Genomic DNA, 22,555 nt, shown 5'->3' on the forward strand with positions numbered 1-22,555 from the left:
CTGACATTTTTTCCACTAGTTTTCTGCATCATTTAACACCTAGTTCTGACTGAATGACTTGTTACCTCCTCATAAGTTTTGGTCCACTGTTCTGACACTATTCAAATGCTGTCCTGAGGTGAGAATGATTCTGTTACTCCTAGGTGTTTCAGTAGTTCTCATTGGTAAAATTTCATAAATAATAAACAGCTCACATTCAAAACATCCCTTCCAGCTAAAGGGAGATTACGAGACCTTCATATAGATGGAAATTTGAGCTAGTAAGGGATTACATTCAAAAGTACTATATTTCAGTATCTTAAGTGAGATACCTGAGATTTTGGGGTTCTTTTCTGTCTGTGTAGCACTATTTCGAATTTGATATAATCACAGAGAAGTTTCAACTGACTTCAGCAGCAACAATGACTACCTGGCGCTTGGATTAGTAAAGATAAGGGCTGTTGGATCACAGAGTCTGACTTCCTCTGTTTTACAGACCTATATATTTTTTAACTAAGTTATCCCTGTAATTAGTTAAATACTTCAGGATTATCCAAGGAATGAAGCAAGTAGCTAGGAAGGCAGTTAGTCTCAATTTGAAGACCTGAAGAGATAAAGAGCTGATGGTTTACTTGGGTTGATTTTCGGGGGATGATTAATTACTCTTACTGTTAGAGCTTTATGCCAAATTCCTCATATGAATCTGCCTAGCTTCATCTCACAGACATAGGTGCTTACTTTACTTTTCTCCACTGGATTATAGATTCTTTTTACATCTGGTATTTATTCTTCAGGAACATATTTGTAACCTGTTTTCCAGTCACATTTTTAAAAGTTTGGTAGGTAACTCACTAATGGACATGTTCTTCAGCTCTTAAATAATGTCAGTTCTTCCTTTACACAACAATTTTTAAGACTTACTTCTTTTTCTATATGTAAACACGAGTCCAAGATCTCGCTCTCTGGAGTTAACTACAGCAGGATTGAAAAATTTTCAAGTTAGTTTACAGTGTCCAAAACTAAGAAGGCCAAAAATTGAGAGGCAGAACATTAATTCCTACAGAGAACTGTGATTTAAAGGATTTTCTCAGAATTTCATTTGGACTTTTTGGCACAGTTAGGGACAGAATTCAATTCCCTAAGATGTCTTTCAGCTGCCTAAATCATCAGAGTGCCCTTTCTTTTTCAGCTACTCCCTGACACATAATTTATGCATTTTCTGACTTTGGAAGAAATGAAGCAGGGGTCCTGCAAACAACCTCTTCCTTAAGTCCAGATTTAGCCTTGGAACAGGTCTACTTGGTGGACACTTCTGAAGGGGGCCTGTGGAAAAAATAGCTCACAGTCATGTAATTAAATGCTGATTCATAAAGCTTATGTACAAGGAAGGAAAACGAAGTTTATGTTTCCTAAAGTTTGGGTGCTTAACTTTTTAAGAACCTTTATAAGGTTCTTTTCACATGATATATGGGCAGGGCAATCCCTAGGCTTACCACAAATCACACCGGAAAAAAGAATTCCCTCTGGCAGCTGTATATTGGTACATGCATGACTCACCAAGGTTGGCACTTTGACCTGCACTTCATGAAGAGCAGGCATGTGTTTGCATTCATCACCTGTGGCCATACAGACATCTTTGCAAATATTTTCTGCTAACAGAGAACTGGTAACAATCAGGACTCTGGACAACACTCTGGACTCTGAAGGGAAAAGGTCATGTTGGAGACGGGCTTTCCTTCCCCATTCCCTCAAGTTCATCTGCATCTGCATTCTGGGTCTGGCCTATCCTGGCTCCTTAGGCAAACCCCATTCTCTTCATGTAGTTGGGTTTAATATCTGCCCTATTCTTCCCTGTCTAAACATGGTGTCCACTAAGTCCCAATGTTTGTCACTAGTGCCACTGGCCTTGGCTGATCCATCCAGTGCCTTTATCCCTGGCTCTCTATCCATGCTGTCTCCCCTCTCTGACTTTGCCTACCTGCTTATTTCTTCTTTCAGACTCCCTCCCCAGATACCTGTTCACTCACAGGGCACCCCTTTATTTCAGACTCTCTCTCCAGCCCATCCCAGTTTTCTGTTTTCCCGTTGATCCCTGTGAGGTATCTGCCTTCCATAAGATCCTTGTCAACACCCTGCTCTTCCTTGGTCCGTAGTTCCTTGCCCAGCTGCTCCTTGCCTTCCTCATGACTGCACATGAGATCACATCTCTGCTGTCTTTCCTCATAGACTCTTTATCCCACTGGTCCCCATGTACTCTGCTCTTGTCTCCCACCCATATTCTCACCCAGACAGACTTTACTTCTAGTTTCCTCCTTCATAGCAGTCTTCAATCTCTGTGTCACCAGCTGACTTTCCATTGTGCCCTGGACAAGTCCACCCCTTCCCAGAGCTGGTTCTTGTTTTTCCTGTGTTTAAACCATGTCTTTCACGGTAGCCCTGATGTTAGCCCAGCACAGGGAGTGTGGCATGCACAAAGAAAGGGACAGAGATGCAGAAACATCACTAAGCAGTTGCACATCCCATCAGCTCCTCGTGACCACAAACTGGTGTTTGTCTGCATGACAGCTCTCACCATGCTGCAAATGTAGAGCAGTTTACTTGCCTTTTACTGAAGGGTGAATTGCTGTGAATTACCCCATTTTATGCAGAGTAAGAATGAACAGGGATAATTGCTACATATCAGTTCACACAAAGTAATATGCTTCCCTACATTTGTTTGTTCATGTTTCCACACCCACAGACTGCCTTGCTTCAGTCCAGCACTTGTAGCACTTGAGACTTGCAATTGCAGGGGAAGATCTCAGTGAGCCTCTGTACTTCAGAAACCTGCATAGCACAGGGAGACGTTTTGACACGCTTGGGGTAGATCTTTGGCAAGACTGTGCTTAGCAGGTGCTACCTGCAGGTACCAGAAGTTTGAAACTTGACCAAATTTGGCCAAATTTTTATAATTATTAAAAAATTCAGGGACTGCTACACTTCACTGGCTCTTTCCATAGCTGAAGTTGTCAGATTCACAAGGAAGCAGTCACAGATATTCTTTACTATGGGCAAACCAACTTTTCCTTTGCTTGTGTGTCTGGCTTTATGTCTACTAAGCTTCCTGGATTACTTGAAATATTCCATATATTCTTCTTAAGGGAGGCACCCAGAGTGGAATATTCCATCCTGAATGGGCACCAGAAAGCAAATCTTTCAAAAGGTAAACCAGTATCTTCTAGTAAGTTATGATCAGCCACAGAGACATCAGGTGATGGCAGGTCTGCATGGCACCTGCTTGTAGAGGACAGTGTTAAATGTGCATACCATCCACAGTGTATATACTGACATAGTGCAGTCTGATGGAAACAAAGAACAAATTGTAATTGCATCTCTACAATCTTCAACAGAAACATATGTGATGATGATGATGCTGCTAATGATGATGCTAATAATACTAATATGGTGACCACATATATGCAAGCCCAGGACTGTTTTCAAGCAAGAGAGATTATTATATATTAGTGTAGCATAAAGCTGGGCTGAGTGATAGGAAACATATGTTTCTTGGTACTTGTGCTTGCACAATGGTATAAAAAGAGTCCTGACATTCTGTAGGTCTCTGGACAATTCTGCTATTGATGTGTTGTGAGTCACTGCAAACAGACCATCGTATGTTTCTGAATCACTTCCTGCTCAAGGGGTTCTTCCACTTCTTCCAGAGATTGTATGCTGGGGAGGAATTCAGTGGGCTAAAGCCTTGGAGACCCATTCTAAAGGCTTTCCCTTTCCCTTCCCTTCTGCAGAATGACTCAGACAGGGCATGACACCTCGAACCAATGTCACTATTCCCTTACTGGGATGGGAGAACCTTATGGGGAGTCCAGAAGGAAATTTAATTCTATATTTTATTTTAAGGACATTCCTTCTGCTTTACTTTGTTTTTGTTGTCGGCATTTTACCCTTTATGGGCTTTTTGGGGGGCGAATGGGTTTAGAAGTTAGAAAATGGTGCTGTGATAAAACAAAGGTTGTTTCAGCTGTTTTCAATACAGTTGCAATGCTTTGCCCCTCTGTCCCAAAAGTATTAAGGCTCAAACCAAGAAATGGTCCTTAGATATCTAAGAAACTCGGAAGCCTAATTAACTTTACAGCTGTTAATACTTGTAACTGGCTTCATTTAGATTCTCAGAACATTCATAGGTGCTTCTCTTAGATCTGTGCTGTTGATTTGTCGTTATTCTGATAACACAAGAGACTGTAAGCCTGGCAGAAGATAGCAGATAGACCAGCACAGAATTAAAAGTTTTTGTGTCATTTACAATGTCCCAGAAGTCCTGCTTTGCATAAGAAGTATTGTCAATAGACTGTTTTAATGCATTTTCATAAAGAAAAGTATCTCAATTTAAGGGAAATGTATTCTTCTCCTAGTGTTTAAAATGCTCCTGCTTTCATTTGACATTTCCACTAGAAAATACTCTCTTGATGACATTTTTTCACAAAGAGATAAGCCATTGTGAATTACTGAAACCTTGCATTTCAAGGGCCTTTTAGTTTGCTTTTCCCAAGTTATACTGGACTGATACATGATCTTTTGGCAAATCAGTATTGTGATGAAAGTACAATCAGTTTCTAAGTAATTGCAAAATTATTTTGACTTCAAGAGATGCTTATCCTGAATGCCAGCTAATGCAGTACTTCCTCGCTAAATGGCAGTAAACAGTAGTCCTGAATAAGCTGTGCCTGTTGTTCAGAAACTATTTAGAGCTATCACATCTGAAGGAGGTGCATTTCACTGGGGCCTGATTTTCAATCCATCAGTGCATAATAGGGCCTGTCATCAGGGCAGTTGCTGCTGCCACTTGCTTTCAGAAAGTGTCTTCAAAATACAGTTCTCCCTATGCACCTTCACCAACAAAAACATAGAATGCCAGATACTTTTTTTTTTCATAGATCATCTGCTTTGCTTTCATGTAGGAGTGGATGGTTCCAGGGCTTCAGTTCTTAAGAGCTTGTTCTATCTCATCTGTTTCTTTGTAGATGTGCCAGGCTTTGGTTTGATCACTTTCTAACATTATAGGCATTCTTACCTCTTCAGATTTTTTCTGAAGGAGATCTTTGTCGCTGGCAAACCACTCATCTTTTGCAAAATTATGTAATTTAGCAATGCTAAATGCAGGTCACAGTTAATTTCCTTACATCCTTACTCTTTTCCACTGGGTGGTTTCTCATTTTGATAATGCTTCCTACCGAGCTGTTGTACTGAGTGTAAATTTGGACCAGGAATAAAATGTGTCATATTGTGTCCATCACGATTCAGATCTGCTAAAACTGCAGTGCTGTGTTAGCAACTAGCTTTGCCAGATGAGTAGACCTAGCAAAAATGGATATAATCACCTTTATGGCTATCTAGTAAGGTTGCCTCTGAAATAAATACCTCATTTCTGCAACATAAAGGAATTTATGCCAGACTGCATCAGCTGACCAACTGTTCCCATGCTATGGGAGTTTTCACTTGACTGGCCTGTGATTTCAGTAATTGTGACAAGCTGTAACAGGTTCCCTCTCCCTTGGAAGACATCCTCAAACTCTTTTTGAATTGTTTTGATCTTCTGCCTGTTTGGTGAGTTACCTCTTTAATGAAATTAAGGGAGGGGCATGTTTTTATTCGAGGATAATTTTTTTCTCTTGGTGTGATTATAAATTATACTTCTTCCAATTTGCTAATTGCCCATGAGTTTAGTCACAACTCTAATAGGAATTAGCTCACTGCACTAAGTCCTGAGCTTCATTTGTTTATGGTCAATTGCCTGTAGTTTTACTTTCTATGCTAATGTGCCCATTCCTGGAAACACTTCACCAGCATCATGTTCAAGACACAGGCATTTCCTTTGCTTTTGAGAAGGTAGTGCTTTAATCCTCTGCAGCACTGCTCACTGGTCCCATGAAGAGTTGCCTGCAAACATGGTGCTATTTTCCTCTTTGTCTATGCTGGGCAGTGTCTTGGACAGCGACAGAAATTACTGTGGGCCTTGAAGGTTTTTTCCAAATACAAGCCATTGTCCTGACTTTAGGTGTTCATAGATCTCTCTGCAGTTTATGAGGCAGCTCCATGCTCAATGTTCTGTTCTGTTGCCACTCTCTTGTCTGGTGATGGCGTCCTCTGTGGTATGACAGCACTGTCTGTCTTGTGTAGCTTTGAGTATGAATTAGGTAATTTTCTTTGGCTGGCAAATTTTAATGGCATTTTCAAAAAATAGCTCTGGCTCATCCAGTAGATTTTGCCTGCTTTTTCTCAGGTTCGAAACCATGTTTGCTGTCTTCCTAAAGACTCAGCTCCTCAAGATCAAGGGGTTTGGCTTTTCAAACCCCTGACAATCCAAAACTCTGCTGCCCTTAGCCCCGGTTATCTTACTGCTTAATGACATATGGTGCACACATTTCATTTTTACGTCGAAGCCTGTACTCTTCAAATTCCTGTGATGCAGCATCCTGGTGAGCTGCAGACGTCAGGCTTAATTCAAAACTATTAGAAGCATCCAGTAATTCAGAACCAGCTATTGTCAAAAATAAAGCCACCTGAGTGATGTAGAATCATTCAGCTGAAGAGTCACCTAAGCATAATTTCCTGTAATCACTGAGCAGTGGAAGCTGAAAGGACACAGAGCATCCACACTTCCACACACAGTCCCTCCAGTTACCCCTCCCCAGCATCCTGGAGCAAACCAGGCTCCTCCTGTTCCACGGCCCCCAATATCTGCTAGTAGACAACAAGCCCTGTTTAAATTTTTCAAATTACGCTCCATACTCCCAGAGAGCATTAGCTCCAGTAAGGTGAAGGCTTCAGTGATGCCACTCTTCCACTCAGAGAATTTTCCTACCTTTTGTTTTATTTATAGGAACCAGGGTGGTGCTCAAAATCAATTTCATTCAACCAAATGTAGGCATGTATCCTGTAGATGTGTATATTTGACCTGGTCACCAGCACTGTCATCAGTGGGGAGGAATACTGGTATTACTGTGAAACAGCTGTTCTCAGCCTGAGGTATGTGTTTCAAATAGTTTGGACAAACCAGGCTCTGAAACCTCTAGTTGATCCCTGCTGATATTAAACTTTGTCCAGACTGGCTGCTGCAGATATAAAAATGAGATTCATGGGCGTCTAATGTTGGGTGACAAGTACCTGATTGGAGGAGTGTGACAGAAACCTGCTTTATTCAGTTTCTCACTCCCAACTCTTCAGCCTGAGTAGCATAAACCTGGGCACAAGAATGTGATCTATCTAGAACTTATAAATGTCTTCAAGCTTTGACCATGGAAGAAAAGTAGAGTGCAACAGGGGCAGTTTCTCCTGGAAGGGATGCAGTGGCTGGAAGGATGTAGCCACCAGGTTACAGTTTGCCAGGTTTCTGCTTCAAAGTGCAATTTTAGACATAATGCTGGATGCATCAAATATTACTCATCTTTTCCTGACATTCCTTACAGACAAAAAAAAATCCTGTAAAATCACCCCAGTGAAAATCAAAGCAGGGTTTGTGTCGTATTGGCAGCAATGTCACAGGAAGAGAGTGTTGTGCCCAAAAGCCAGGGGTCTGCCAAATTGTCTAGTTTCACTTTGACTGTGGGAAAGGAGTTGCAGAAGAGACCCCAAGTTAGTGGAGGCTGATCTACATACAAAACATGCAACAGGCAGGCTTGCAGTTGTTTGGCACGTGCTCTGGGCTGGCAAGGAGAGACATCATCCTTCCAGCCCAGCACCAGGCTCCAGCTGATCCCCCACCATCCGCAGGGGCAGTGGCCGCAGGCTCAGCACTCCCTGTCGGGGTGGTGATGTGGCTTTGCTCTGGCAGGGGTGTAGCTACAGACATGGGCTGTGCTTGCATCATGCATTGCAAGAGTGATTACCCCAAGAGCTGCTGCTCCCAGTGAATCTGTGCTGGCCAGGGCTACGTGGCACTAGGCTGGTAGGCAGCCCCTGCAAAATCATCTCTTGTGTGCCTGGGAATGCCATCCCCATTGATCACTTTCCAGCTGGCTTATATTGATTTAGCTTAATTCAATGCAAGTGTTTTGCATGTAGAAAAGGCTCTGCGAATGTTCCCATGAGGTCTAAATCAGTTCTTCTATCTCTCTTGCTCTTTAAATCCTATTGTCACTCATGTGTAGCTCTCCTGCACTCAGTACATGCCTATTCCTGGGGGGAGTAATTGCCAGGGGCTTAATTTTAGAGAGGAATGCTCACCCTGCTGTCTGGGAATGAAGCCTGGCATAGCCGACTTCAAAGACTAGAGAGATTTGTTGCTGAGTTTAAAAGACATCTTTCCCTTGACTGGGATTTGCTATTGTATCCCTTTTGCTCTTATCTTCCCTTTCAGCATATGGGAGGGCTCAGGTGCTTTCCAGACTCTTTTCCATCTTTGGACCCTCTCAAATGCACTTGCAAAGGTGCTAGCAAATTCTCAGTTCTGCCTCTTGCCCTCTGCACATCACTGAGCTGACTGAGGATGTGGTGGATTTGATGGAATCTGTGCTTAAAGAATCCGTCGTTAGACTCTCTGTTTACACAGAGCCCTGGCACTAAGCACAGACCTAGAAGAAGGGTTATTTTTAATTCTAAAGAACTAGCACAGAAGGAGAGAATTCTTTGCCTTCTTCCTTCACTTCACATAATAATTTTAGTCCTAATGAAGGACTCCACACCAAATATAATAGAAGGAAGAATTATTTTTCCTGTGTGCCTGTTGTTTTTCTAACAAACATATGTGTTTGTTTATTTTTAGATTATAAAATGCAATTATTGTGTTCTCTGAAGTACACAAGTAAAATTAAAAACACATTGAGTCAACTTGATGCTTAATTTATGTTAATTAAACTATTCAATGGGAAGGATGTTCCTAGTTACATTGCTTCAGTGGGATCTGGATTTTATTCTGGGCTCTGCCACAGATTGCCTATTTGATTCAAGGCAAGTCATTTAATCTCCAAGTGTTTCAGTTCTTCATTCCCCAAATGAAGAAAATTCTCCTTCATCTTCTCTGTTTTGACTATAAATTCTTGAATCAGGGTGTGTTTTGCACAGTATTCAGCATAGTATACCCTGATTTATAATCGTATCTATTGATAACAGGTTAACTTGTCTCAAGAAAAAACACCTCTGCAAGTTCTTCCCAATGCATGGATTTGCAAACAACTGTACTTTCCACCACACCCAAACAGGCAATTTCAGAGCTCAGTTTTGAGTTTTGAGTTTTCATCAGTGGAAATATGCTGATCTCAGGTTTCCAAATCCCAGGCTTTTACTCTGGAAGTTAAGAACTCAACCTCAAGAAGAGCTTAGCTCTTTCACTGCATCCTTAAACTTCGTCTAAGCTAAGGAGTGTGTGAAATCTCATCAGAAGTTTTACTACAGATCAGGTCCAGGCCTGTGGGTTAGGTAAGACAGAAACTGTGGCTTGAGCACACTTGGCTGGCACGCCTGGGAAAACTCTGTGTCATGTGAATGGCTGAAGGACCTGCTTCACTCTGATGGTTTCTCACAGCCCCACCTGTCAAATAATCAGTCTCAGAATAGCTTACACCAGGAGGATCTACTCCTGTACGTCCCTGGGATCTATCCCTGACTAGCCAGGTAACTGTTAGGAAGAGTGATGATTTTCTGTCACAACTTGGTGTATACTCATTTGTGCTGACCATCTTCCCGCTACACCTGCACTCATTTGCTTTCCTGTTTATTCACCAGGTATGTTTTGCCTGAATGTTTGCATTATGGTTTTGTACAATGCCTAGTGCACTGGCAACTTCAGCCCTAAGCTGGCAGCACTGAAGCAGCAGCTACCAGCAGAGCTGCCCTCTGTTTTCAGTCAGTGCTGGCTTTAGCTGAGTCATTTTCTCAAGCTGATCGAGTCAATTGAACCCTAGACCTAAGCCCTTATTTCTCCAGATCTGGGAACTCGGGCTACATTTGCAGCAAACAGGGTAAGCAGTAGCTAATGCGTGATGGGATTATGCTTTTCTTTTATCACCTGACAGCACTGACAGACTGCTTTTCAACATCATCTGCAGTCACTACAAACCTCCCAGAAAAGGCCATGGTATCTGTGGGGCTTCCTCCCTTCTTGCTGCCTGTGTCTCCCTGAGCAGTGTAAAGGCCAGGTCAGCCCTATGATCTTTCTACCTGCAAAAAGTCCCAGTGTTGGCACACTTCTGCCGACTAAAACTCCTTTCTTCACTTGACATACATTGTATCATTCTTTGCAAATGTAACTGAGACACATCTAACATGAGGTTCACGATGTGAGCTCAGAGTGCCAGTGCTTCGACTGCCTGGCCAGCTGGGCTTGGGCTCCTATCTCACAGGAAAAGAAGAGTCCCAACCTTGCACTATTGCCAGAACACACGCTGGGTTTTGGCCCCACACTCCAAATGGACTTCCACTAAATGACACACTTCCCATAGCCAACCTGGCAAGCAAAGCCCCTGTCCCAAGCATGACCCAAAGGGCCAAGGAACCATTCTCTGCTGGCTTTTGTGGTCATGTTCACAGAGAGGAACTGGTGAGCAATAGCAGTAGCACTGATCATTCTTAATGTCATCTGAAGTCACTATAAACCCCATTCCTTACCAAAATTTCCTGCACAGTTTAAATCTACCCTCCTCATTGCTGGATATGTTTGCCCAACTGCATTTTAAACTGCGTGATGCAACTCACCATGGTCATGAATGACATGAACATGCAACAGACCTCTCTTGCTGGCTATTGCTTGGGGGAAAAGTTCTGGCCACCAGCTGACACTCCCAGGACAGATCCAACTAATGAGGCTGAAATAGAGGTCCCTGAGGTTCAGAGCTGGTTCGGTTTGCACCTGGGCCTTTAATTCTTCATGTTGCTGGTTCCCATCAATAAGCTGTAAGCAAAGGAGAGTGGTAGGAACCAAGGATCAGGGTGTCCATGGGCTTCTGCCTCCTGCAATGCTCACACTGAATTAAAGCAAACAGCCTCTTTAATTAAAGCCAGTAGCCTCTGCTTCACCACATTTAGGCATCTCCCTAACAATTCACACCTATTCTATACAGCCATTTCTGTCTTCCTCCTGATTCACTGAAAAATTCCTGCTCACTCTTTCCGTAAACTCAGCATCCTGTCTCCTTTTGAGGTTACAAGCCAGATGTTAGCTTAGCCAATGATTAATACCTTGAAAAGGTCAGCTTTGAATTTCACTGCCAAGTTCACCCACCTCTCTGGGCAACTCCTTATACATCCTCTCTTCCCTTCGTAACATATTTGCAGTTGAAAAATATTAAAACTGATATACTACTTTATATCTTGAAAGCACATTAAAAATAATCTTGGGTGTTGGGAAATGTTTTAAGGCTGTGCTTAGAGAAGAAGGACCTGTTTAATCCCCTTCTCACATGGATTGCTTGTAGCTCTGAAAATCTGATCTCTGGCTCTCTATACAGCCCTGTGTACCACCTAATCACCTCTCAACCAGCCCAGTGGATCTAAAGAAGCAAATTCAATATAATTGTCACCTTTTGGTGGGGACACAGAAAGTTTACACCAAATTTTACAGATGAAGGCTCCTCTTTCTCCTTCAGTCCCAAGCCAGACTTCATAACCTTGTGCAAGTAGTCTCACCACGTTAAAGATTAACACTGTCTTTGTCACACCCTGCACAGCTTAGCTTGTCCCAGTTCTGTCTGGGCTTCTATGTGTGCAGCATCACCAAAGAAGCTCTGTTCCTCATCAACAAATGATAGGTAATATTTGAGAGAATTTTATCTTGGATCCTCTCACATGGAGAAGTACAGTTAGGAGCAGGCAGACTTTGCCTGAGAGTGTTTTGTTTTCTTGTTTCTTTTGAAGTACAAGAGGAAATGTGGGAATCATTTCTAAATTGCCCATGCTCCAGAGTGACAGAAGAAACCCAGAAACAGATAAAGACTGACAGCTGGAACATATTGTGGTCCAAGGAAGCAATTAGCTTATGTCATCAAAGAATGAAATCACATAGAGAAGAGATTTGTGTCTCCTGGCATTACTTGGCAACCTGGAAACTTTGGGGCAAATGAGGTCTGTGGTCCCAGGCCAGTGCTGGTGTGGCACGGACATGTGCCATCCTAGAAGGAAGAGTTTAAGAGTTAAGAGCCTTTCCTTAACGACCTCATCTGAGACCTCACAGATGTGTGGGAAGAGACAAGAGGGAGGAAGGGGTCAGCAGCTTCCCTCTCTCCCTGAGCTTTCCCAGCACTGCTCTGAATTCCTGAAGAAGCTTGCTTCTCCCTGCTGCGGGGACACTTCAAGGCAGCTTTGGTCCATGTCCCCCTGGGACCTTGCATCATAAGCTGGGTGAATGGCCACAGCCTCTCAGCTGTCCCCCTTCTCTCAGTCAGCCTCAACTTTAGGCATGAAAGGCCATCCTCATAGGGATTGCTTAAAAGTTGCATCACTGAGCAATAAAACAGTGAAAATACCTCAGGGTAGGAGAGGAATTTGAGATAAACATTCTTTACCAGATATTGCAAAAGAAAGCATGGGCTCATCAAAATGAATGAGCTAACTCCCGTTGCCCTCAGTGCTCTAACTCCAGCCCTTACGTGTGCGATGCCGTGCTGCCGCAGTGATGAGCTCAGGACAGCATTAGCAGCATGAAGTCAGATGGCTGGATTGGTGGATGCAATCACATTTCCTGCCCCGGTTACAGTTTTACCCTCCAAAGCCTCAATTTAATCTGTGGTTGTACTCATAGTGGGATTTGTTTCAGGAGGGATCCCATTCACCACTCCCAGTTTCGGAGAGCTGGTTAATCCTTCTGTGGGGCAGGGTTCACACATCATGCCTCATAAACTCCCTGTGTGAGGGTTTAGGAAGAAAGGACAGGATTTGTTGTTAGCACTCTGTGAGCGTGTCTTCACAGCAGGCACAGAGATACCCAACCAGATGGCTTCACTCCATTAACTTCTCACAGGTGGAGACCAAGGTCCAAAAATACACAGCAGCAGCCAGATGCATGTAGGCCAACCCCATGCTCCCTCCCCAGAAAGGTCTGGGAACAGAAACACCCAAACTGTCCCTTCATAGGCCATCTACATGTGTCTTTTTTGCCACATTCATACAGCCCTACATTTTCCAGCTCCAGACTGGTCAGCCTGCATCATGATGTGCTTCATGAGCCTATCAGCCCAGAGAATCTCTACGCAGTGTCCCACTGAGGTTATGTAAAAATTCGCTCCATACGAAGGATCAGAGCAGCGTTTGTGCTTCCCTTCCACCAAGGACTATCATTAGCCTTGTGTGGTGCAGGATCAGTTTAAAATAACTTCACTTGGAGCACTCCGTGGAAATCCCCTGCCAGTCACCCTCCTCACGTGCTTTTTGTTCTGAGATTCAACAGGCCTCAAAGGGCAGTCTCAGAAGAGGCCACATCTGTACAGAGTTTGCTTTCATCCCCACAAGGGTTCCCAAACAATGCCAGTGCCAGCCGGAGGTTTGCTGAATAGTATGAGAACCAAAGACTTTCTTTGCTTTCTGTTCATCCATTAAAACCTTGTGAGTCAAAATTAAGAGGACAGGAGTGGGAGCTTTAGGAGGCTGTGGTTTCTCACAAATGCCTTAAGCTAAGTACTAATGAGAAAGTTAAAAAAAAAAGAAGTCTGCAACCCATCACCAGAGCAATGCCACTATTAGAGACAAATCCAGTGTGCGCTGCTTTACATTTATGATGCAGACAAACTAATTTAACTAATTAGGGCTGTCTACAAAATGCATATGAAATAGTACTCTGTCCTCAAGGCCCAATATCAGAGATTCTTGCTACTGAAGTCCAAAAGTGCACAGATAAATAGCAGGGACACCTGCTATTCTCTGAGCATGGAATTAGCCAAGCCACCTCTGCATGGGAAGCTTTGAATATTTTCTTTATTGTCCTACCCACAACTGATGGATGAAAACCAATCAGTTGAGAAGTCTGCAAGGATTCCTGTATACAAAACTCTCTTTGATTTCAGAATTTAATAAAAAAAAAACAAGAAAAAATGAAATATCCAACTGGCTTTTCCCATTTGAAACTAATTTTTTACACATTAACTTAACTTTACAGTTTTTATGTAAGCCTAAACAGTTATTACTTAGCTTCTTTGAGAAAGCAAACATTTTTCTTTGTCTGTGCGAAGATTTGTTGTTTTTGTTTAAAAGGCACTCCCGCTCCCCTGAAATTTGGTCTGTGTATTTTGATAGCAGCAGTTTGTGCAGCACAGAAACTCTGCAGAGAAGTTCAGCTGCTGCATTACTGAGGTGCTGGCACTACCTCCACGAGAACTAAAGCCATGACCACAGTAGAAGACTTCAGCAACTAGTTCTGAAAAATAATTTAGTGGCATGAAGTTTGATGAGAAGAAAAGAGGTAGAATTGTATTAAAGAAAAAAGTTTGAAAAGAAACCCATCTTTCCAGACTAGTTTCAGACTTTGACTGTGCCTGGTTCTACCTCCAGTCAGAGTGCCTGGCATGAGCTCCTCTGCTGAACCCAATGCCCTTCTTTTGGGCACATCCATGTGGGTTTCTGCCCACATTCCAAAATCCTATCTGGATCCCACAACAGCCTCAGCACTTCATCTGGGAAAAAAACAAATGCCTTCCTGTACTGGGCGTGGACCAACTCACTAACATTTGTCTCATTTATCCCTGAGAAGTGGAGGTATTGCCTCACAGATGAAACCAGCTCAGGTCTCCACCTCTTTTTCCAGTAAAGGATGCACCCTTTCTCTCTAGACAAACAGAAGGAGTGGGCTCACAGAGACCACAGCATCCTTTGCCACTCCAGGATTGCCCAAGGTAAAGAAGAGGGTCTATGTGTTACTCCAAAAGGAATTTCTCTGCTTCCTGCTTCTTGCCATTCCTGGCTGTTGCAGCCTGCGGTACATCAATGTGTGCTCAGCAGGGGAAAAATGCCGCTGGCCAAGGTGGTGGTTGCGAGATGAAAAAGGCTGATCCGCACAGTGGTTTCTTCTGTCTTCGTCTGAATGCTTTCACTTCAGGAACCCCTTCCTTGTTACATCTGGGAAAGATGTAAACAGAAGCCAGGCCCAGCTGAAAATAACTCTGCTTGTGTCCTGTGTGGAGCCTGCTTGATTTCCCTTCTGCTTTTTACTCCTAGTATCAAACTAGGTTGTCTCTCAGCACTGAGTTTGCAGACAATTAGGAGCACAGGTCACCTACAGTTTCTTCCACTTCACTGGAAGCTCTAGTGGCTTTAGCAAACAGGTGGAGCAGGATTGTATCTTATCTCATGGAATGAGACACAAGAGGGAGACAAATACCCAAGTGGTGCCATTGTAGGCTCATGCCCTTGAAGCCTAGGCAGGAAAATATATTTCTCAGATCTTGAGGGGTTCCAAAGTTCTGGATATTTACCTAAGCCAAAACTGAAATCTCAAAGATCCTCGAGAATGAAACATGGACAAATTAAACGCATGTCAGAAAAACTTCCCTTTTGCAGTGTGAAAGCATTCCATGAACCATTTGGATCGGGGAGGGGGGAAGAAGTTAATTAGTGCTCATTCACTGAATCATTGAAACATGATACTTCCACCTTTCAAAATATAAAATTTGCCCCCTGGGACCTCATTCTCTTTCCCAAGCAACTGCTGAATTTGGAGAGATTGTGAAATACAGCCCTTCCTACAGTTTTTGGCTCCTACCGAAAACATGTAATTTGAAAGTTCCCAAGAAATCTCAAAAGACACAGAGCTAATTCAAACATGGGATACAATGGCTGCCTTTCATGTCCTCAATGTCTCTGACATGAGCCAAAAATCAGTCAGGATAAACACAGAAGATTTCTATCTGGAGAAAGAAGCTTGAAACTGTGAAGCACAAGAATGAGGATGTAGGAAGAACAGAACTCCTACCTGGCCCCCACCTGCTCTAGGTGCCTACAAAAGATACCACAGCAAATTCAGGGTTAGGAAGAGCTGTTTCCAGTGTTTAATTGCATGTGCAGCCCACGGAGGAGGTAAATCCATGGAACAGGATTTACTCCCCACATTTATGTCCCAGAGCACAAAGAGTAGGGGATGTGTGCTTCACTCCAGGCCACGTTAGCAAAGTATGTGAATTCCTGCATGAGCCTAAGGGCTCAAAATGCTGAAAATATGATCTAGCTGTAAAATAGAACAAAATGAGCCCATAGCTCAAGCATTTCTCATGTGAGGCAATACCTGACTTTCCAGGTCAGCGGGCAAAAGAAATGTGGTGTAAGTATCTGTGGCTGTAAGCCAAAAAAGGACCCACTGTGAATTCAGTCTAAAAAAGGTATTCAGTGGAAATTGTCATATGGGAATGGTATGACATCTGGCTGCACGAGGTAGACCGTTTGTCTGTACAGCCAAAGTGAAACACTGATGTGGGAGCATACAAAGATAGGGCATAATGCAAGGTAAGAACTACTCTCCTGCCCAACCCAGTGAGACAGAGAGGCTACATTAACAGGGGCAAACCATACAGTGCCAGGGTCATTCTCTTGGCAGCTCTGTCATGGCCCAACCACAGTCGTGCTATCAAGCTCTCCTAGCCTCCAGTGTTCTGTGAGGCATGGCTGCAGACTTATGCTGGTTCCATGTTGTGCTTGGGAGATGTTTGGGAGAAGGTTATTTATTCGTCTTGAGAAAGAATATGCCAGAGATTGGTCTAACAATTTAACAGTATAGGCAAATCAGGACTAGTGTCCTTGCTATGTCAGTGTTCTATCTACTAGTATAGATGTGGCATGAGACGCCAGCTGCATCCTGATGCTTCCCGTAATCCTCATTCTTCTTTATGTCCAAAGTCCCTCCTGAGGCTTTAATCAAGATTATTAACTGTGCTTTTAAAAAAGTATAAAAAATGGATCTTTCAAAGAAGTCCAACTGTGACTACCTGGTCCTCTGTGCTGCTATTTCTATTGCTTTCAGTGCTGAAGAATAGCAAGAAGGAAGGAGGTGGTGATTCATTGCCCAAGAGCTTTCAGGAGCCCAGAGAGTATTTCAAATGTTCCAGTATCCCATTGCCTGTACCAGGCAGCATCCATGGCTCATTACTCGTGCCAGCATCTGACATGGCAATGCCAGCCAAATATGCATGGGGTCACTGGCAGTTACAACGGCGTGAGGTTTACAAGAAAACTTCGGAGCCATTTCTGTGGCAGGCAGATATTTCTCAATGAATGTACTAATAAGCCCAGGACCTGCTTCTTAGTTTACACTAACATAACTGCACCACTCTCAGGTGTGCTATAGAAGGTTGAGAAATCACAAGTAAGCCCTTGGAGTCATGTGGGGGCCTCCCAGCTTTGTGGTCAGGGTATGTGGCTTCGCTGAGTGTAAAAGCTGGGGGGAGATCCGTATGCACCTTGTCCTTTGGTGCATATGGAAAAGCACCTGCAGCAGACTGTGTGGTGAGATTAGAGACCAGCAGTAGCAGGGGAATTATTAGCTTCAGTGAGACTTGCTGCAAAAATGTTGTTCTCTTCTGTGAAGTTTAGGGAAGTTCTTTTCTCTCCAAAGAAACCCCATGCTGCGCATTTTGAAATCAGTATTCAGAGTTTTCCCCAAAAAGGGACAGTCAAGCCTGCCAAGGGAAGAGAGGTTTGTTGGCCAGTATCTTGTGAACCTCAGGGATTCTTGGAAGAGTGATGGCTTTGAAGATTGCAGCACAAATTCATAAAGCATTTTATTTCCCATCTGTCTTTTTCTTATATCTTTTACCATAGCTTAGATGCTACAGTTTTTCCAAAGGTAACCCCATGTCCATCAGTAACCCATCAAAATAAAATTCCTAGGGAGTTCCCTACCATGTTAACAACTGGTGTTCACCATCTCTTCCTTGGCAATGTGTTTACATGGGGGATGGAATTTTCTAATTAGAGAAAAATATAGCAAAAGGCAGATAATTCAGGTCAGGGGGAAAAGGAAACTCAAGAGTTTCTTCTTCTCTTTCACTGCATCCCATAAAAAATATTTGGACAGTTTCTTAACATAAGGAGTTGGGAGAATGTATTCACTCTCCTAGCAAAAAAGGAAAGACAAGAAGCTTCCTTAAAGGCACCACTGCGAAATAGCTAATGAACATCATGAATTAAGGAATTACAGAAATTTTCTATGTAGTCACAGAACCTTTAAAAAACCTGCCCGTGATTTGATACGTGGTAATGGGGATTTATTGACCAGGACCGTGTGAGAATACAAGCATGCACATGTGCATACACATACTGCATTTTGGGATTTTTTGATGAGCATCTGTGTGTCTGGATATGTTCATATCATTCTCACACTTGAAGCTCCAAAGGAATGAGAATAATATCAAATGCTTACACTCTTATTCTCCACTAGGGGAACCCAAACACGTCCTGTCTCAAATAAAGAAGTTACATAACATTAGAGGTGGAATCAATGACAAAATGTTCCGGTTTGTGCTTACGCCTTTTTATTCACTTCCATGACCCATTCTAACCACAGCAAGTGTTAGGAGCCCTGAAACATTGGCTTGTGGTTTGTTTACTCAAGGATGTGGGGATTAAGTCATGCTGCTGTTGGGGTTTCTTTATTTTTTGTTGTGTTTTTTAAAAGCAATGGGAGAATCAAAGGATATTTTTTTACCATCTGCTGCCATCTCATCCATCAACTGCCTCACTGCTTTGGGTCCCACCTGTACAATGCTGTCTTGATCCAGCTGTCATTGAACTCCTCCTGTCACAAGTATCTCATTGCTCTTCTCATCATAGCCCCTATCTCCTCCTTCTTCCTGAGACCTCTGGAGATACATACTCCTCCTCAGGATTTACTTCAGCTGACTTGAAAGCTGTCTCAAGGCCCTCTTTCCCCAGATAACGATTCTTTCTTCATTGTGCTCTAATTACAATACAGTAATCAATACACAGGTGTGTGTTTTACAGGAATCCATACCACGTGCAGCCCTGATCTGACCGTGCCTGGCAAGGCTGGCGAGCAACCAATGCTGATCTTCAGCTCAAGTTTTTAGTAAGATAGTTCCATAAAGACATTGACATCATATAATGACATCATTGTTTTCCTGTAGGTTTGAATCAGCTTGCTTGCTTTTACAGGAAATTATACATTCACTGCTCCCCCAACTTAATTGACACCAGGGAAGTGCCACACACGTTACTTCCAACATTTAGCTTTCAAGTGCATGAACAACATTCCCATCATCCATTAGGTACCCACCCAAAACAGGGTTTGCCATCATACAAGTAAAAGCAGCTAAATAAACATTAAAACCAGGTTTAGAGTATAAAAGAAAAATTCAGAATATTACTTCTGGGGGAGGATGAAGCCAAAAGTACAATACCTTGTGGTATGGGGCCTTCTGGCCTGGTTAAAAACACTGGATGCTATGGTAATACAATAGCAATGCCAAGAGACCAAAGTTTTAATGACTCCATCTCCCTCCACCTCAAATCCTTCCTAATATTATCCATGATGTAACTGCAGCCTGTGCTATTCATTTTAGCGTTGATTGGAAGGGTTTTGCAGAAGAAAGAATAATACTAGAAACTGAAAGTTCATTGTATAAAATGAGCTAGATAATGTGAACTAATGCACAAAACTAAACATAACGGAAGGAAATCAAAAACATTCTGCTTTGTTCATGGACTACAGGACAGTACACAAAATCACAAACTTAAAATCAGCATCTCTCATGCTGATTGACAATTAAGGCTTTCAGTGAAACAAAAGTGTCAAAAGCATTGTATTCATGGTTTAGATCAGGTTTCATAGAACTATAAAATATTAAGGGGTTGGAAGGGTCCTTAAAGATCATCTAGTTACAACCCCTCTGCCATGTTCAGGGACACCTCCCACTAGACCAGGTTGCTCAAGGCCTTGTCCAACCTGGCTTTGAACTCTGCCTTTCTAAGATTCCTCCCTTCGGATCAATTTAGATCCAACTCTGTTCTACTGCTCCACCAGTAAAGAATAGAGAAAACATTCATAAATTTACAGAAAATGCTGAAGCCCTCATTATTTGTTGGAAAGGAGGGGCAGAGGGTAAAGGGAAAGTGTCACAGTTTACAGCCGCGTGTTTTCAAATAAAGGCTAATGTGTGCATACCAGCAGTCATTTTACACACCAGTGCCAAAACTGGTAAACTGAAAAGTGGTCTTTGCAGTGACACTACACACAGAGCAGAGCCCTGAAAATCAGGGGCTAAAATGGTACACTTTGGGCTATCGGTGTTCTAAGTTGGAAATAACTTCATGACGCTCCCTTCACTACTACCAAAGAAGACTTGGTTGAGTTTCCTAGTTCAGGATTCAAAATGCTGTTTGACTCTTAACAGGCCTCTACATACATCAAGCTCTAGACATTTATGTAAACCTTGGCATCTCAAGGCTTTGTCACAACCTCTGGGAATACATTTGTAAGATTTTAATTCAAAGGGTTGAGTTATGAATATGAACTAACACCCTGCATATGATCACTGAGCTAGCTGTAGCACTACAGTCCCATCTCAAAACCTGCAGACCTCATCTATAACAGTCCTGCCAACAGTTCATGCACATTTTAAAATGCTCAAAGTGTTTTTCACTATTTTTCTGAGAAAAAAATAGCCCTTGCAACACATAGAAAGACACAGACATATATCTTTGCATGATTTCAGTAAAAACATGTTTTTCTTATTAAAATGTTGTGCTATTCTGCGATTATAATAATCTTTTCCGGGAAACGTATGAGTCAGTATGTGTAAATACTCATCTCAGGGGTCTGCCCTTGTGGTGGCTCTGGCCACCCTCAGAACTTCTCAACGTGTTTGTGTGTGAATTGCATCAGAGTTGTGTGTATGATAGAGTCTCCCTTCTTTCAGCTTCCCTATCCCTCTGGGTGCTTGCCAAGTATGCTGGCTGGCCACCTTATTAGCAACAAAAGTGGGACTTGAGTCCCAACCAGACTCTGGTGGAAGCTGGAGGTTCCCCCATTGACTGCAGTGGCATTCAACCACTTCCACCACTTCAGCAAGGGCTTTCCAGTGGGTGGTTATGGATGCTGATTGCTTTAGTCCTGTGAAGTATGGAGAGCTTTCGATTACACTCGACTTCTGCACAGGCTAAGGGCACTCCACTGTCACTAGATAAACTCCTTATATAATGCAGCTCTCTGTGTGTGCCATACTCTCTTGTTGGTTCCTTCATAAGGCAGGTTCATGTACATGGAAATTTGGTGGGGTTTCAGTGGCAGAGGCAGATTCCTGGCTAACCACGCACCAGCATTTCTCTGAAGCCACAGCTTTCCCAGAGAAGCTACCACATGTTCACAGTCTGGATCTGTCTCATCCCAGGCCCCAAGCACTGTGCCTAGGACAAGCCACATGTGACCCCAACATGCTCTGACACCAGCTCGTCACCCCTACATGGGATGAGACCAAGCCTTAGTAAGAAAGCTGAGCTCATGTTTCCAAGAAGCTAAGAGAAAGGGAGACGTTTGCGCGGCATGTTGTCACTGCCGGTGGCACTTTCCAGACTAACAGTAAACTTGGGTTGTTTACTGGATCCCAAACTTTCTTTGCATGTATACAGGAAAACAGATGCTTCCCACTCCCGGGCCCCATGCCCAAGCAGGCTCCCTTAGCAACACCATAGGCAGAGGACAAGAAACAGGGCAGCAGAGACATTGCTTCCTGCCTCGGTCCGCTTTGCGCTGATGATAGAGCATTATCTATCCCACACACTTCTGTGGCCTCCTTGCCAGGGTATCAGGCAGGCTCACAGCACGCAGTTTGCTTTTCCTGCGCCATAGGAACAGCTGCTGCCTCCTCTCCCAAACAGGGAACAGAGGCCAGGCCTTGCAAGCGCTTTGGCTCAAACAGGGGGCATGGGGCAGGGATGAGAGCGCTGGGAAGCGAGCCTCGTCTCCCAGAGCCTGAGCAGGTGGGTGCCCCAACTACTAGGTTACCTTTCATCTTCCAGCATTAAAGGTCTGGCATGGTGCATCCATAGCCCTATCTTCAGTACACCTCAGGTGCAGTCCTCCAAATGATTCATTTATGCCAGCATAAATTAAATTTCAGGCTCTTACAATGAATTAAAGAGGCAAAGGTGAAATAGAGCACAAACTCATGTGCCTGGACATATACTTGACCATTTGACTTCAGGATGGCCACCTATCAGTCTCCTGCCTCTTCTTCTGAAGCAGTGGTGCTGGTCCCTGCCTCTGCCAGGACAGTAATTTATTGTGCCCTTCTGTGGTCTGAAGATCTTTCAGTTTTCTGCCTGAAGAAAGTGACACAGGCTGCTTGAGGACGTGATGCACTCACTGTTCCCCTCTCCTGTGACATTTCTTTATATAAGCATCTGAATAGCAAAACATATCAGTGTTCATTACAAATTTTGTTATTTATAGTGAGCTGCCACAGATGGAGACTGCAGCACCATTCTATCTTTAGGGCGTAGTGCCTGCCTGTCCATACAGACAATTGGTAATTAGCACAAGAACAAGTTGTTTATCTATTCCCAAACTTAAATAAATAGGAGAGCCATTTATCCATCCAAATTCAACTGCCTCCCTTTGTCAGATCTCCAGGTTAACTGCTTAATGAATCGAGCT

General features: G+C 43.2%; 1 protein-coding gene across 1 annotated transcript in view; it reads left to right on the top strand.

The window, feature by feature from the left end:
• Positions 1-22,555, top strand: part of SYN3 (synapsin III) — a 236,808-nt gene that overhangs the window by 181,546 nt on the left and 32,707 nt on the right. The gene's annotated exons all lie outside the window — the stretch shown is intronic.

This window comes from Aphelocoma coerulescens, chromosome 1A (genome assembly GCF_041296385.1).
Source record: "Aphelocoma coerulescens isolate FSJ_1873_10779 chromosome 1A, UR_Acoe_1.0, whole genome shotgun sequence".
Taxonomy (NCBI): Eukaryota; Metazoa; Chordata; class Aves; order Passeriformes; family Corvidae; genus Aphelocoma; species Aphelocoma coerulescens.